The sequence below is a fragment of the Panthera uncia genome, chromosome D1 (assembly GCF_023721935.1).
Source record: "Panthera uncia isolate 11264 chromosome D1, Puncia_PCG_1.0, whole genome shotgun sequence".
NCBI lineage: Eukaryota > Metazoa > Chordata > Mammalia > Carnivora > Felidae > Panthera > Panthera uncia.
The window spans coordinates 110,874,707-110,892,986 of record NC_064808.1 but is presented as its reverse complement, the minus strand read 5'-3'; the positions used below and the strand labels follow the sequence as shown (position 1 = coordinate 110,892,986).

Genomic DNA, 18,280 nt, shown 5'->3' with positions numbered 1-18,280 from the left:
GAGCCATATTCCTTGAGTTTAAAATATCCTGGCTCCACCACTTACTACCTGTGTAAATTTAAATGTCCTGTGTCAACTCATCTGTAAAACAGACATTACAATAGCTCCTACTTCATGGGGTTGTTATGGTACCTATAAAAGAGATAAAGCATTTAGATCAGAGTCAGCATAATATAACCGGTAGTGATGATGATGATGATGATGATGATGGTGGTGGTGATGGTGATTATCATTATTATTTTAGTAAAAGAAACTAGGAGCTGTTTTCATAAGAGAGGAAAATCTCTCTGACAGGATGCTGTATTACCAAAAAAATTTTTAAAAATTGCAAAACAAACAGCGTTCAGGACATCTCAGAGGAAAGAGTTCATATAAAGATACGAAGGTATTCGATCTTTGAACATGTATTTATTAAAGCCCTGTTCAAAGCAACAGGGATACAGGCATTCACAAAACAGACCATACTCTCTGTCCTCATGGAGCTAATACTCAATGGGGGGATTGGGGAACAGATAATTTACCAAAAACATAAGCAAAATGATATAATATATGTGCTCGGGATGAGTATTATGGAAAAAAAATAAATGGGTATGAGAATTCAAAGTTTGGAAAGAAGGTGTAATTTAGTTAGGGTAGTTGGAAAGCTTTATTGACAAGATAGCATTTGCTCTAGGGCCAGAAGGAGGGAAGGCTGCAATCCATGTGTATAGTTGAGGAAATCCTTTCCAAGTTTCTTGCAAAGTTTCAGAGATAAAAACTTGGTGTGTTTGAAAACCAGCAAAGAGGTCAATATAGGTGGAGGAGAGTGAGGGAAGGAGAGACTGGTAGAAGATAAGGTCAAAGACTAGCAAGGATGGGGGCAGATAATATAAGATCTCGTTAGCCACAGGGTAATGACTTTAGGTTTTACTCTGAGAGAGCTGGAAGACAATGCAGAATTGTGAGTGGAAGAGTCACACAGTCATACTTCAGTTTTTAAAGGACCATTTTGGCTTCTGTGTTAAAAAAATAATAATAAAATTATGAGTCAGAGAGAAAGCAGGATACCAATGAGAAGACAGCTACAATGTTCTAGATGAAGAATGATGGTAGCTTGAACCAGGGTGGTAATTTCAGAGAGGATGAAATGGAGTCTGATTTAGAAGTATGTTAAAGGTAAGGCCAACAGTACCTGCTGACATTCTGGATATGAGGGTAGGGTATGAAACAAAGTGGGGAGTCAAAAAAACTCCAAGATATTAAAACCCAACACCTGGAAAAATAGAATTTATATTTACTATGGGAAGAGGACTGTGGAATGAGAAGGTTGTAAGAGGATCACGATTTTCATTTTGAATATAATGTGTTTGAATATAATGTGTTGCTTGTTGTTAGACAAACAAGCAAGGGCATCAAGTGGAGAAATAGGAGACAGAAGTTCAGGGGGAGGTCTGGGCTGGTGATTTAAATTTGAGGATCATCAGGGGGAAAGGTATTTAGGAGGATGATAACAGCGAAAAGAAGAGATGTAAGGATTGAGATGGGGAGCCTCCAATATTTAAGGTTTGGGGAGAAACAGGAATCAGCAAAGAAAACACTGAGTAAGAAGAGACTTGATCGATATGGTATATTGTAAGCTAAGTGATGAAGCTGTATCAATAGGAGTGTCTTAGTTCTGATTAATATAACAGAATACCACACATGGGTGGCTTATAAACAATACAAATTTATTTCTCAAAATTCTGGAGTCTGGAAGTCCAAGGAGTATCATGGTCAGGTTCTGGTGAGAGCTCTCTTCTGGGGTGCAGATTTCTCTTTGTATCCTCATGTGGCAGAAGCAGAGAAACGAGGCAGGCTCTCTCATGATTCATTACAAGGGCACTAATCCCATCCCTAAAGACATCATCCTCATGATGGCACCTAATGCTAATTACTTCCTGAAGGTCTCACCTCCTAATACTATCATATTGGGGAGTAGAATTTTAACATATAAATATAGGGTAGAACATAAACATTCAGTCCTTAACAGTGAACATTTGCATTGATCTAAATATTATTGATAGGTCAAGTAAGATGAAGACTAAGAATAAAGAAAGAAGTCTAGTATTGCCCAAGGGACTTAGCAATATGGAGGTCTTTGGTGACCTTGAAAAAACAAGAAGCCTGATTTGAGTAGCTTCTAGAGGTCATGGATGAGAGAAACTGGAAAAAATGAATGTATCTCTGGTTTAGGCAGTAAAAGGGGAATGGAAACATGAAATGGTATCTAAGAACTAGGAATGGGATCAGGAGAGGAATATTTTTCTTAGGGGAAAAGCAATAACATGTTTATATGCTTTGGGGATGATGCAGTCAAGAGGGGGAAATTGACATGCCACGGAGGTGAGAGTTGCCAACATCCTAAGTAAGGGGGAAGGAATTGAATGTAGTGAATCTAATGGGATCTAATGTAAGGCTGGAGGAGCTGGCCTCAGGCAGGACCATGGACAATTCCTCCCTAGGAGCAGCAAGATATATCTCCTAACTAATTCTGCTTTTTCAGTGGAATACAGTACAAAGGAATCAGCTGAGACAAATGAACAAGGCTGATGTATTAGAGAGGTGCCTGGGTGGCTCATTCAGCTAAGCATCCGACTCTGGCTCAGGTCATGATCTCACAATCTGTGGGTTTGAGCCCTGCATCAGGCTCTGTGCTGACAGCTCAGAGCCCGGAGCCTGCTTCAAATTCTGTATCCTCTTCTCTCTGTCCCTCTCCTGCTTGTGCTCTCCCTCGCTTTCTCTCTCGCTTTCTCTCTCTCTCTCTCTCTCACAAGAATAATGAATAAACATTAACAATTTTTTTTAAAACACTGATGTATTACAGATTGGAGGAGTGAAGGAAAGCTATGGAGCAGTCATGTAGGTGAGTGGACCAGAGAAACGCAGTAGGATGGCAGGATGGCACCACCACCCGATTAATATTAGCACTTATTAGCAACCTGGGTGGCTCAGTCAGTTAAGCGTCCGACTTCGGCTCAGGTCATGATCTTACAGTTTGTAAGTTCAAGTCCCGCGTCAGGCTCTGTGCTGACAGCTCAGAGCCTGGAGTCTGCTTTGGATTCTGTGTCTCCTTCTCTCTCTGCCCCTCTCCAACTTGTGCTCTCTCTATGTCTCTCAAAAATAAATAAATGTAAAAAGAATTTTAAATATTAGCACTTAGGAATTCCAATGAAACCAAGCAGCTGGAAAAGGCAGGCACAGAAGAGGTGAGAGTGAAGAGTTGGAGGGTTTGGTGAATAGTATAAAAACTAACCCAATCAGGGAGGAGCCAAGATGGCGGAACAGCATGGAAGTTTTTTTTTCCATCTTGCATCCATGAAATACAGCCAGATCACACTAAACCATCGTGTACACCTAGAAAACTTATTTGAAGATTAACACAACAATCTGCACAACCTGAACCACAGAACTCAGCAGGTACACAGCGTGGAGAGGTGAATGGGGGATAGAGAAGCCACAGAGGGCTGGGAACTGTTTTTGCTTCCAGAGAGACGACAGAAATGGGAAGAGAATTCAGGAAAAGCAGCCACCTCCAAAGCAGCTAGAGAGAAAGTAGAAAACTGGAAACAGTCACAGGGACTGAACTAAAAAGGAAGAAAGGAGAAAGGAGACGGTTTGAATTCCATTAAGATGATGTAAACAGGGGAGTGCAGAATGTGAAACTCCACAACTCAATACCTGGTGGTGCTGTGGTGGGAAAGGTGAATTCCCAGGAGCAGAGTGGGATCCAGGAGGTCCTTGGGCCACCCAGGTAGAAGAGGTTCCACTGCTGGAAGGACATTTGCTATAGGTTGTGTGGCCACCTGGTCCCAGCAGACCCCAGAAACAACCACATTTGCTGGTGCTGGAACAGGGTCGTTGAGGGTGAAGTCTGGTGCCAGATGTGGGTTGTGATTTTGCCATAATCCCTGAAATGTTGCTGCTATGGGATTGCGTGAACTTTTTCTGGGGCGGGATGGCACCCAGCTGCAGTCTCTGGGCATTGGCAGCAGCATGATCCTCTGTGTGGCTGGCACCTGGCCATTGCTCAGTGAGACCCTCCCTGAGAGGATCTGAGCAGGTCAAAGCCACAGTCCCTCAGAAGTGAGGGGTCGGGAAACACAGCCACATCTGAGATAAAACCCAGGAGGGAGGTGCACCTGGCAAATTGACGGCTTGGGCACAGACAGTGTTAAGGCAGGGAGTAGAAAGAAACTGGAGACAAAGGATGGGTGTCGGATTGCTGTTCGGGCAGAGCACAGAGTACCGATACTAGAGACTGGGTAGGTGGGTGACGCCATTTTCACCATTCCCCTGCATGCACATACACACCAACAAGCGCCACAACATTCCACCCCTGCCCCCCTGTAAGCTAAGCAACGCCACCTAGTGGAGAACAGAGCCATTACACTAAGCCCCGCCCAACTGGGCCAAACTCACTATTCAAGAACACCACAAATCTCTGCACCCACTTAGTTTATGGACTACAAAGTGCTTCATAGTTTCACTTGTAGGGAAAAGTGATGTAATTTCAATCATATTTCACTCTGTTCGTTGGTCCGTCTTTTCAATTTTCTTTTTATTTATTGCTCTTCTTTTTCTTGAATACAGAAAGGGAAAAAATTATTTTTATTGTCAATTATTATTAAAAATATTTTTCTTTATTTTTCTGCTATGTTTTGTACTTTTTTGTAATTTTTTCAAATTCTATTTTACTTCCATCGTTTAATTTTATTCTTTTTCATTGTATTCTTTTTCTCAAATTTTCAAACATTTTCCTTTTTTTCCCCCTTTTTATCTAATCTATCAAACTCCTTTCAATAGCCAGACCAAAACACGCCTAGGATCTAGCATTATTTATTTGATGTGTGTGTGTGTGTGTGTGTGTGTGTGTGTGTTGTTTTTTTTAATTTTTTTCCTTATTAATTCCTTTTCTCCCTTCAAAATGACAAAACAGGAATTCACCCCAAAAGAAGCAGCAGGAACAAACGACAGCCAGGGACATAATCAACACAGATACAAGCAAGATGTCTGAACCAGAATTTAGAATCACGATAATAAGAATACTAGCTGGGGTTGAAAATAGGTTAGAATCCCTCTCTGTGGAGATAAAAGAAGTAAAAGCTAGTCAGGATGAAATTAAAAAATGGTATAACTGAGCTGTAATCTTAAATGGATGCTGCAGCAGCAAGGATGGATAAGACAGAGCAGGAAATCAGCAATAGAGAGGACAATCTTATGGAGAATACTGAAGCAGAAAAGAAAGAGGGAGACTAAGGCAAAAGAGCACAATTTAAGAATTAGAGAAATCAGTGACTCATTAAAAAGGAACAATATGAGAGTCATGGGGGTCCCAGAAGATGAAGAGATGGAAAAAGAGGTAGAAGGGTTGTGTGAGCAAATTATAGTGGATAATTGTCCTAACCTGGGGAAAGATAAAGACATCAAAATCCAGGAAGCACAGAGGACTCCCATAAGATTCAACAAAAACCGACCATCAATAAAATATATCATAGTCAAATCAACAAAATACTCAGGCAAGGAAAGAATCATGAAAGCAGCAAGGGAAAAAAAATCCTTAACTTACAAGCAAAGCCAGATCATGTTTGCAGCAGACCTATCCACAGAAATTTGGCAGGCCAAAAAGGAGTGTCAAGATATATTCAGTGTGCTGAATCAGAAAAATATGCAGCCAAAAATTCATTATGCAGTAAGGTTGCCATTCAAAATAGGAGAGATTAAAAGTTTCCCAGACAAAAAAAAAAAAAAAAAAAAAAGACCAAAAGCAACAAAGACTAGAAGGCACCAGAAAACACCACCAGAAACTCTAACTCTATAAGAAACATCATGGCAATAAATTCATATCTTCCAGTACTCACTGTAAACATCAATGGACTAAATGCTTCAATCAAAAAACACGGGTAACAGAATGGAAAAGAAAACAAGATCCATCTATATGCTGTTTACCAGAGACCCACATTAGACCTAAAGACACCTTCAGATTGAAAGTAAGGGGATAGAGAACCACCTATCATGCTAACGGTCGCCAAAAGAAAGCCAGAGTACCCACACTCATATCATACAATCTAGATTTTAAAATAAAGACTGTAACAAGAGATGAAGAAGGGTGTTATATCATAATTAAGGGGGTCTATCCATCAAGAAGACTTTACAATTGTAAACATTTATGTTCCAAATATGAGACAACCCAAATGTATAAATCAATTAATTACAAATATAAATAAACTCATTGATAATAATACCATAAAAGTAGTGGACTTCAATACCACACTTACAACAATGGAAATATCATCTAAATAGAAAATCAACAAGGAAACAATGGCTTTGAATGATACACTGGACCAGATGGACTTAACAGATATATTCCTAACATTTCATCCTAAAGCAGCAGAATATACATTCTTCTCCAGTGCACATGGAATGTTCTGCAGAATAGATCACATACTGGGACACAAATCAGACCTCAACAAGTACAAAAAGATCGAAATCATACCTTGCATATTTTCAGACCACAATGCTAAAAAACTCGAAATTAACTACAAGAAAAAATGTGGAAAGACAGCAAATACTTGGAGACTAAAGAACATTCTATTAAAGAATTAATGGGCTAACCAAGAAGTTAGAGAGTAAATTAAAAAGTACATGGAACCCAATGAAATGATAACACGACAGCCCAAAACCTCTGCGATGCAGCAAAGGTAGTCATGAGAGGGAAGTATATAGCATTCAGGCCTTTCTAAAGAAGGAAGAAAGGTCTCAGACACACAACCTAACCTTACAACTTAAAGAGCTGGAAAAAGGGCATCAAATAAAACCCAAAACCAGCAGAAGAAATGATACAGATTAGAGCAAAAATCAATGCTATCAAAACAAGCAAACAAACAAACAAAAACCAGTAGAACAGAAGCTGGTTCTTTGAAAGAATTAACAAAATTGATAAACCACTAGCCAGTTGGATCAAAAAGAAAAAGGAAAGGACCCAAATAAAATCAAGAATGAAAGAGGAGAGATCACAACTAACACAACAGAAATAAACCAATAATAAGAGATTATGAGTAATTATATGACAATAAAATGTGCAATCTGGAAGAAATGCACAAATTCCTAGAAATATATAAGCTACCAAAACTGAAACAGGAAGAAATAGAAAATTTAAACAGACCCATAACCAGTATAAAATCGAATTAGTAATAAAAAAATCTCCCAAAAAACAAGAGTCCAGGGCCAGATGGCTTTCCGGGGGAATTATAGCAAACATTTAAGGAAGAGTTAATACCTATTCTCTTGAAGCTGTTCCAAAAAACAGAAATGGAAGGAAAACTTCCAAACTCTTTCTATGAAGCCAGCATTACCTTGATTCCAAAACCAGACAGAGACCCCCCATAAAAAGGAGAACAATATACCAATTTCCCTGATGAACATGGATGCAAAAATCCTCAACAACATATTAGCCAACCAGATCCAACAATACATCAAAAAAATTATTCATCACGAACAAGTGGGATTTATACCTGGGATGCAGGGCCGGTTCAATATCTGCAAAACAATCAATGTGATTCATCACATCAATAAAAGAAAGGACAAGAACCACATGATCCTCTCAATAGATGCAGAGAAAGCATTTGACAAAATACAACATCGTTTCTTGGTAAAAACCCTCAAGAAAGTAGGGATAGAATGATTATACCTCGCAATCATAAAAGCCATATATGAACGACCCAACGCTAATATCATCCCCAATGGGGAAAAACTGAGCACTTTCCCCCTAAGGTCAGGAACAAGACAGGGATGTCCACTCTTGGCACTGTTATTCAACATAGTATTGGAAGTCTTAGCCTCCGCAATCAGACAACACAAGGAAATAAAAGGCATCCAAATCAGCCAGGAGGAGGTCAAACTTTCACTCTTAGCACATGGAATGAAACTCTATATGGAAAACTCAAAAGATTCCACCAAAAAACTGCTAGAACTGATCCACGAATTTAGAAAAGTGGCAGGATATAAAATCAATGCACAGAAATCAGTTGCATTCCTATACACCAACAATTAAGCAACATAAAGAGAAATCAAGGAATTGATCCCATTTACAATTGCACCAAAAACCATAAAATACCTAGGAATAACTCTAACCAAAGAGGTGAAAAATCTATACACTTAAAACTTTAGAAAGCTTATGAAAGAAATTGAAGACACAAAAAAAAAATGGAAAAATACTCCATGCTCCTGGATAGGAAGAACAAATATTGTTAAAATGTCAATAGTATCTAAAGCAATCTACATATTCAATGCAATACCTATAAAAATAACACCAGCATTCTTCACACAGCTACAGCAAACAATCATACAGTATGAAAAGACCCTGAAGAGCCAAAGCATCTTGAAAAAAGAAAACCAAAGCAGGAGGCATCACAATCCCAGACTTCAAGCTGTATTACAAAGCTTTAATCAAGACAATATGGTACTGGCACAAGAACAGACACTCAGATCAATGGAACAGAATAGAGAACCCAGAAATGCACCCCAAGATGTATGGCCAACTAGCCTTTGACAAAGCAGGAGAGAATATCCAATGGAATAATGACAGTCTCCTCAGCAAGTGATGCTGCGAAAACTGGACAGCAACATGCAGAAGAATGAGACTAGACCACTTGCCCATACCATACACAAAAAGACACTCAAAATGGATGAAAGTCCTAAATGTAAGATAGGTAGCCATCAAAATCCTCGAGGAGAAAGCAGGCAAATAACTCTTTGACCTTGGCCTCAGCAACTTCTTACTCAACACGTCTCTGGAGGCCAGGGAAACAAAAGCAAAAATGAACTATTGGGACCTCATCAAAATAAAAATCTTCTGCACAGTGAAGGAAACAATCAGCAAAACTAAAAGGCAACCAACAGAATGGGAGAAGATATTTGCAGATGACATATCAGATAAAAGATTAGTATCCAAAATCTATAAAGAACGTATCAAATTCAACACCCAAAAAGCAAATAATCCAGTGAAGAAATGGGCAAAGACATGAATAGTCACTTCTCCAAGGAAGATAACCAGATGGCCAACCAACACATGAAAAAAATGTTCAACATCACTCATCATCAGGGAAATACAAATCAAAACCACAATGAGATACCACCTCACACCTATCAGAATGGCTAACATTAACAACTCAGGCAACAACAGATGTTGGCGAGGATGCGGAGAAAGAGGAACTCTTTTGCATTGTTGGTGGGATGGAAACTGGTGCAGCCACTCTGGAAAACAGTATGGAGGTTCCTCAGAAAGTTAAAAAGAGGACTACCCTACGACCCAGCAAGTGCACTACTAGGTATTTATCCAAGGGATACAGGTATGCTGTTTTCAAGGGACACATGCACCCCAATGTTTATAGCAGCACTATCAATAATAGCCAAAGTATGGAAAGAGCCCAAATGTCCATCGTTGGATGAATGGATAAAGAAGATGTGGTGTGTGTGTGTGTGTGTATATGTATATATATATATATATATACATATACACACACATATATATCAAAAACAATGAAAACTTGCCATTTGGAACTATGTGGATGGACTAGAGGGTATTATGCTAAGCAAAATTAGTCACAGAAAGACAAATACCATATGACCTCACTCATATGAGGACTGTAAGAGACAAAGCAGATGAACATAAGGGAAGGGAAACAAAAATAATATAAAAACAGGAGGGGGGAAAAACATAAGAGACTCTTAAATATGGAGAACAGAGGGTTACTGGAGGGGTTGTGGGAGTGGGGATGGGCTAAATGGGTAAGGAGCATTAAGGAATCTAGTCCTGAAATTAATGTTGCACAATATGCTAACTAATCTGGATGTAAATTTTAAAAAATAAAATTATTAAATAAATAAATAATAAATAAATAAATAAATTTTAGCTTCATTTTTCTGAGAAACAGAGAGAGAGAGAGAGGGAGAGAGAAAGGCTGGACACAAGTGGGGAAGGATGCAGAGAGAGAGGGAGACACAGTATCTGAAGCAGGCTCCACGTTCAGTGCCGTCAGCACAGAGGCCAACCCAGGGTTCATACCCACAAACTGTGAGACCATGACCTGAGCAGAGGTGGGATGCTTAACCCACTGAGTGACTGAGGCACCGCAAAAAAAGTCTGACCTATAAGGAACATCACTGCTACATCGCTGATGAAGGGACGTAGAAGGGGCACATGTATGACCCGCTCCTGTGCTGTGGTGGGGCAGAGTGCATGAGTGACACAACTCCTTTGCTGAGGCGACGACGCAACGGTGACCCTCCGCTCCCCAAGGGCAGGGGCACATGTGTGAACCCCCTCCTGTGCCGAGGGGTGATGGGGCGCATGCATGAACCCCCTCACTCATTGAGGGGAGCAGAGCGCAGGCGAGATCCCCTCCTTCGCCAAAGGGTGGGTGCAAGCATGACCTAACATTTACCCTAAGCCCTAATTCTAATCTTACCCCTAACCATTACCTTAACAGTTGCCTGCTTCTTTAGCTGTGAAAGTGAAAAGAGCCATTCAGGAAACGTCATATTTAATAGTGGCATCACTACCCCCTCACCGATGGGTTGTAAGCGTGACACGTCTCCATCGCTGATGTAGGTGTATCGAGGCTGTCCTAGAAGGGCAAAAAATATGATTCCTGAACTGTAGGCAGCTGTTAGGGATGCAGTGATGAGCATTCATAGTAGGGCTCAGGCATTGGTATATGATCTTAAGATCTGAATACCAAAAGTAGACAACCAACTCCGAAGTTGGGACCAGGTGAATTTCACAAGAGAAGCAATAATGCTAGTATGTGCAACAAGAAATATTTGTCCTTGTATCAGCTTCTATCAGAGCGAATAACCATGGATAGTTAACAATAAGATGAAAATAACCTAACTGTAAAGTCGATATCAAAGCAATTGTTGATCCAACACAGATAGGCAATCAAGGAAAGATGAAAAGAAGTAAAGGAACTCAGCGAACACAAACCCTGCCTGTTTACCAATAAAATCACGTCTAGCATTTCTAGTACTAGAGGCCATGCCTGCCCAAGGAGATTTGTGAAACGGCTTTGGTATCCTGACCGTGCAAAGGTAGCATAATCACTTGTTCCCTAAATAGTGACTCATATGAATGGCCACACGAGGGTTTTACAGTCTCTTCAAATGGGTGAAACAGACCTTCTCATGAAGAGGCGGGAATAGGACAAGAGTCAAGAAGACCTATGGAGCTGCTTTAAACTGTTTTTACCTTCATTTCATCCCTCAAAGAGAGAGGGAGAGAGAGCTAAATGTTTTTAGCTTCATTTCATCCCTCAGAGAGAGAGGGAGAGAGAGAGAAAGACAGAACACGAGCGGGGAAGGGGCAGAAAGAGAGGGAGACACAGTATCGGAAGCAGACTACACATTCAGAGCTGTCAGCACAGAAGCCCACCCAGGGATCAAACCCACAAACCGTGAGACCATGACTTGAGCGAAGTGGGACGTTTAATCCACTGAGCAACCGAGACACCACAAAAAACATCTGACCTAAAAGGAACATTACCTCTATATCACCGATGAATGGACGCTGAAGGGGCACCTGCGTGACCCCCTCCTGTGCTGAGGGGAGGCAGAGCACATGAGTGACACCATTCCCTCCCTGAGGCGACGGTGCAATGGTGACCCCCTCCTTCACCACGGGGGTGGGGGGGTGGGGGGGGAGGCCATGCTGAACCCACTCCTGTGCAAAGGGGGGCACGCTAATGCCTGAAAACCTTCCATGCCCAGGGGGGAGGAAGCATGACCCAAGTCTTACCCTAACCCTTACCTTAAGAGATGTGTTTCTTCAGCTGTGAATGTGAAAAGAACCATTCATGTAACATCACATTTAATAGTGACATCACTACTCCCTCCTTAAGGGGTGACCCTCTCACCCACTGATGGTGGCATGGGGGCGAGGCGAAAGCCTCAAACACCTCATGGGCTGAGAGGGGCGGGGCACCTGTGCAAACCCTCCTCGCAGAGCGGGGTTGTGCACGTGCATCACACCCTCCCACCACAAGGAGTGGCTGTGCACACGTGTGAACACCTACCGTGCCAAGGTGAGTGGGGCACATGCGCGAACGCCCTCCCTGGCTGATGAGGGGTTGTGTGTCTGCGCAAATGCCCTACCTCACGGAGCGTAGGTTGTGGGCATGCATGAACACCTTTCTGCCACAGGGGCTGTGTGCATACGAAGGGGGGCTGTACGCATGCATGAACACCGTTCCATGCCAAGGGAAGTGGGGCGCATGCGAGATCGCCCCCTCTCCCTGATTGGGGGGGTGCATGTGCAGACACCCCACCTCGCTGAGCCTGGTCGTGCACATGCGTCAACACCATCCGCAACTAAGGGGTGCTGTGCACATGTGTGAACACCCTCCTGCACCAAGGGGAGTGGGGAGCATGTATGAACGTCCTCCGTGGCTGGGGGGTGTTGTGTGCATGTGCGAATGACTACCTCCCAGAGAGAGGGTTGTGCGCTCCCTAGAACACCCTCCCGCCACGAGGGGGAACAGTGCGCATGCATGAACACCCTCTGCCAAGGCGGGGGTGGGGGATGGATGCTTGAACCTTTCAGCACCGAGGGGAGTGGGGCACATGCGCGATCGCCCTCCCTGGCTAAGGGGGTGTTGTGTGCATGTGCAGATGCCCTACCTCACCCAGCAGGGCTGTGTGCATGCGTGAACAACCTTCTGCCACGAGGGGGCGCTGTGAGCATGCGTGAACTCCCTCCCTTGCGGAGGGGGTCTGTGCACATGCACAAATGCCCTACCTCATCCTGGGGGTTGTGCACATGCGGGTAAACCCTCCCACCAGGAGGAAGGGCTGTGCGCATGCGTGAACATCCTCTGGCATTGAAGGACACGGAGATGCATAGTTTGCACCTTCCCTCCCTGAAGACCGGTGATGCACATGCGTGAAACCCCATCCCCAGTGAATGGGCGAGGCGCATAGCGCAACACCCTCCCCTGCCTGAGTGCCGTTTGGTGCGTGGGTGAACGCACTCCAATACCAAAGGGGGGGGCGCACTAATGCTTGAAAACCTCCCGTGCGCAGGGAGGAGTTGGCTTGACCTAACCCTTGCCCTACCCCTGATGGTAATGCTAACCCAAACCCTTATCTGAAGAGTTGCATGTTTCTTCACCTGTGAAAGTGGAAAGAACCTTTCATGAAACATCACATTTAAAAGTGACATACTACTTCATCCCTGAGGGGTGTAGCTGTGCATGAGTGAAACTCTCACGTGGGAACCTGAGGAGAGGCAGAAGTGTATACACCACCTCTTGGGCCCAGTGGGTCGGGGCGATTTGTGAACATCCTACCTTGCAGAGGGTGGGTTCTGCTCAGTTCCATGCCAACGGAATTGGGGCACATGAGCAAAAGGCCTACGTCACTGATGGGGCATGATGTTCGTGCGCAGAGGCCCTGCCCAGTGGAGCAGCATTGTGAGCATGTGTGACCACACTTCTGTCATGAGGCGTGCGGCACGTATACGTGAACAAGCTTACCAGCAAGAAGGGACTGCACGCATACTTCAACATCCTTCCGCACGGTTGAGCGTGGGGACCATGTGCAATCACCCTCTCTCTTTGAGCGGAGGTTTTACGTATGCACAGACACATTACCTCTCCATGTCTGGTCAAGCGCATGCACCAACAGCCATCAAATACCAAGCTACACTGTACCCATGTGTGAAACAACACCCTCCCGCTCCCATAGTGGGGAGTATGCGCAAACACCCTTCCTAATGCTTGAACCCCTCCTGTGCCAGGAGAGAAGTGGCTTGAATTAACCCTTACTCTACTCCTGATGGTAACCCTAATCTGAGCTAACCCTAACTTTAATCTCCTAACCCTAACCGCATAACCCTAATCTCTAACCATAAACCCCAAGTCGTAAGCCTCAAACACTAAACCCTAACCACTAGCCTTAACCCTCTAACCCTAACCCACTAACACTGAACCCTAACCCTACACCCTAACCCTGACCCCTAACCCTTATCCCTAGCCCCAACTCTAACCCCTAACCCTAACTCTAACCCCTAGCCCTAACCCCTAACCCCTAACCTGAACCCAAACCCAAACCTGAACCCTAACCCCAACCCCCCATTTCTAAATCCAACCTTCCCTAACCCTCAACCCTAACCCTTAAACCCTCACCTCACCTTGATCCTGACCCTTTACCCTGACTTTATACCCTGACTTTCACCTTGATTCTCAATTTACTCACCTCTTCTTAACCCTGATTCTGACCCTTAACCCCTACCTTTATCTTTTACTTTGGCCATAACCCTGAATGTCACTGTAACCTTTACCCATCCTCATCCCATCCCCATAATTTATTCTGGACACAGCCATAGTTCTTTAAACCCTAATACCTTTTCTAGTCATATAACATCAATACAACACAAAACCAGAAGAAAAAAAAAAACATATTTGTATCCCTTTAAATACAGATCTAACAATCCTCCAGAGAATACAGCGATATAAAACCAAAGCACATAAAAGAATCACGCACCATAAGCAAGTCTACCCCAGACATTCAAGGGTTATTCAACACGCTAAAGCCAAGCATTGTTATGCACATTTTTTTAAATGAAAACATGTGATCATATTAATTGATACAGAAAAAGCTCTAAACAAAATCCAATGCTAGTTTATGATATACACACAAGAAAGAATAAAGAGTAATTTGTTTAATAAACCTACAGCAAAAATCATTCTCAATTTTGAAGACTGTAAGGTTTCCTCTGATACCGGGAACAAGGCCAAGATGCAGGCTTTTCACTCATTACTCAATACTGTACTGAAAGTTCTATCCAGAGCAACGAGGAAAAAAAAAGTCATCCATATGTGAAAGGAAAAGGTAGAACTACATCTATTCAGAAACCAGAGATGACATCATCTTATATAAAGGACTTCCAAAAAAATCAACAAAAATTATTGGAGTTAGTCACCTAATTCAGGAAAGTTACAGGGCAAAATTTTGATGCACAAATATCTCACTTATTTTTATACACTAACAATGAATCCTATGAAGAAGAATTTAAGAAAACAATTCCATTTTAGGTAACATCATCAATAAAATACTTGGTAAAAGATGTAAAAACACTGCTGAAAGAAATTAAAGATGATCTGAAATGTACTATTGCTACATGGCGATAATGCACAATGCAACATGTAGATTCAATGTGATTCCCAGGAAAATTCACAAAGGCCTCTGAGAAGAAATGCACAAGCTAATCCTGACAGTCATGTGGAAAATCAAGGGACTACAAAATAAATAAAACAATCAAAAAAATAAAAGGTAGAAGCTCATACTTCCCAATTCAAATCTTCAAACAAAGCAACAGTAAATAAACATTGTGATACTGTCATAAACGTATACATACAGATCAGTGGGATTTAATTGAAAACACAGAAATACACCCTTTCGTCTAAGGTCAACTGAATTTTGACAAGGGTGGACAACATGCCATTATGGATACAATGGTCTTTGCGACAAAAGGGTGCTAGACAACTGACTATCACATGCGCAGAGGAATGAAATTGGACCCTTACCCTCACACCACATACAAACATTAACTCAAAGTGGATCAAAAACTCAAATGTAAGAGGTAAACTTATAAACTCTAGAAGAATAAATGGGGATAAATCTTCATGAGCATTGAGTTTAACAATGCTCTTAGAGCTGACACCAAAGCACAAGCAAGGGGAAAAAAGTAGATAATTAGTTTCCTCAACATTAAAAACCTTTGTAGATCAAAAGGTGCTATCCCAAAAGTGAGAAGACAATACCTAGAAGGGAAGAAAATATTCGCACATTATTTGTGTTGTAAGAGTCTGTTATACAGAATATATAAAGAGCTTTTACGACTCATCATCAACAATAACAACAACAAACAAGTTTTAAAATGGACAAAGGACTCAGATATACCTTTCCCCAGGGAGATCATGGTGAATAGACATGTAAAGATGTTAAACATCATTAGTCCTTATGGAAATGGAAGATTTGAACCACCGTTAGCTAGCCTTTTACACACACTAAAATTGTTATAATCAAGAAAACTACAAAATAACAAATGTTGGCAAAGATATTGACAAATTGGAACCCTTAATGTGGAAATGTAAAATGGTGGAGCCTATATGTAAAATAATTTGGCATTTCCTCAAAAAGATAACAACACAGAATTACCATATGGCTCAATAACTCTACTCTTAGATGTATATCCCAATGAATTGAAAACAGTACTTTAAAAAAAAGAGCACGTGCACAAACATATACAGCAGCACTGTTCACAGTAGTGGAATGGTAGAAACTATGCCAATGCCCCGCGGTGGGTGAATGGATAAACAAACTGGGGCAAACCCACGAACAGCAATATCATTCTGTCCTATAAAGGAATGAAGAAACATGGTGAGGCTGTACAGAACAGTGCAGTGGTTCCTCATAAAGTTAACACAGGACTCCACCTCTGCACACACGTACCCAGAAACTGAAAGCGAAGCCTTGAGCCCTCATTCCTGTTCCTGTGTTCATAGCCACTTCTTCACAGCAGCGAAAACATGGAAGCAACCCAAGTGACGGCGGACAGATGAATAAATAAACAAGATGTGGTCTCTACGCAATGGAACAGGCTCAGCCTCACAAAGGAAGGGAATTCTGACACCTGTTACAACATGGACTGAACCTTGCAGTCATCGTCCTGAGGGAAATACGCCAATCACAGGAGGTCAAATACTCTCTTCTTTACAAATAAACCCGCTTTTGCTGGTAGAAACTGGAGGTGTTGTTTTTAAGGTAAACAGAACTAATAAATAAGCACACTCGCAGGATACGAGACCAACACACAAACACCACATGCACATCTACACACTCCTGACGACCCACAGGAAGAAGAAAGAGACCACCCCATTTACAACCGCATCAGAAGGAACGACGTGCTGGGGGAGGGTGGGGTAATCTTAGCAAGCAGGTGGCAGGCCTGCTCTCTGAGGACAGGACACTGGGGACAGAAACGGAGGAAGACTCACAGGGAGGGAAAGCCACTCTGTGCCCCTGGACGTGGAGGAACTGACACTGTGACCACGTCCGTCCTGCGCGGGGCGATCTACAGATCCGGGGCCAGATCCGGCACCGAACTCCCCAGGACGCCGTCGCAGACACGGAACAGACACCGCGACCAGAGCGGCCGGAGCGACCGGAGCGCAAGCACCGCCCGGGCACCTGCTCCCAGACCGTGAACCGCATGAGGACGTGGCGGAAACCGAGTTGGCGCGGAGCAGGAACACGGACGCGCGGCCCCGGGGCCCGGAGCGGGAAGACCCGACGGCCGCGCGCACAGCCCCGCGGGGGACACAGTGTCACCGCGCACGAAGCGGCGCCGGGTCCTTCCCCCATGGGTCCCCTGAACACCGACCCCCTTCAGCGTCCCCGCCCCGGAAGCTCCTCCTCTCCGGGCTTCGCTTTCTCCTCACCTGCTCCTCCCCCGGCGGGTCCTGAGGAGACCGGGTTCTTGTCAGTGTGGACGCGGCCCCATGTCCTCCCGGGTCCCTCACAGCGGGTCCCGAGGAAGCGTAGCTCCTGTCACACAGGAGGCGGGCTGAATGCGCGTGCGAGCGCCTGGCTCAGGCGCCCCCCTGCAGGCGGTGGAGGTAGTGCTGGACATGCTGGGCTCACAGGTCCACGGAGGCAGCGCCCCTTCCTGGCCACGAGCTGAATCCATGACATTTTGGAAATTGAAACTGAAGCGGAGCCCACTATCCCCCAACTGTGCCAAAAATAGTTAAGGAACAATTAATTGGAAACCATATGAAGTGAAATGTACACACAAACTTTACCACCTACACCAAAATTCACTGGAAACTGTAGAGAAATTTAAAATGCAAACACAAGGGGCAGCTCTTCCTGCCCACGGTCCTGTCCCTGTGCTTTAATAAAATCACCCTTTTGCACCAAAGATGTCTTCAAGAATTCTTTCTTGGCGTGGGCTCCGGACCCCGCGAACCCCACTATCACCCCCAAAACTTCATCATTTATATGGCGCCCATCATGTGGGGCAATGAGGCTTTTCATCTGGATTCTGGGCTGGTGCAAACTTGATGAGTAATCTTGCCTTCCTTTACCCTCATTTCAGGGCCTTTTGAGAAGTATGGTCTTATTGCAACACTGCCATGTCGATCCCTCAGTCTGCCATCCCCTCAACCGTGGCTACTCTACCCGGAAGAGAAAGCCTGCCTTATGG

General features: G+C 43.4%; 1 long non-coding RNA gene across 3 annotated transcripts in view; it reads right to left on the bottom strand.

Annotated features, from left to right (window-relative positions):
- The window catches only part of LOC125910928 (uncharacterized), a 57,861-nt gene extending 41,202 nt beyond the window's left edge, over positions 1-16,659 (bottom strand). For 2 of the 3 annotated variants that reach the window (XR_007454214.1, XR_007454212.1), the window contains exons 1-2: positions 16,525-16,659; positions 10,587-10,643 (exon numbers count right to left, since the gene is read on the bottom strand). This is a non-coding gene — a long non-coding RNA (uncharacterized LOC125910928). The remainder of the gene's footprint in view (positions 1-10,586; positions 10,644-16,524) is intronic. The other variant, XR_007454213.1, reaches the window with a different exon arrangement.
- Between the last annotated feature and the right edge of the window lie 1,621 nt (positions 16,660-18,280).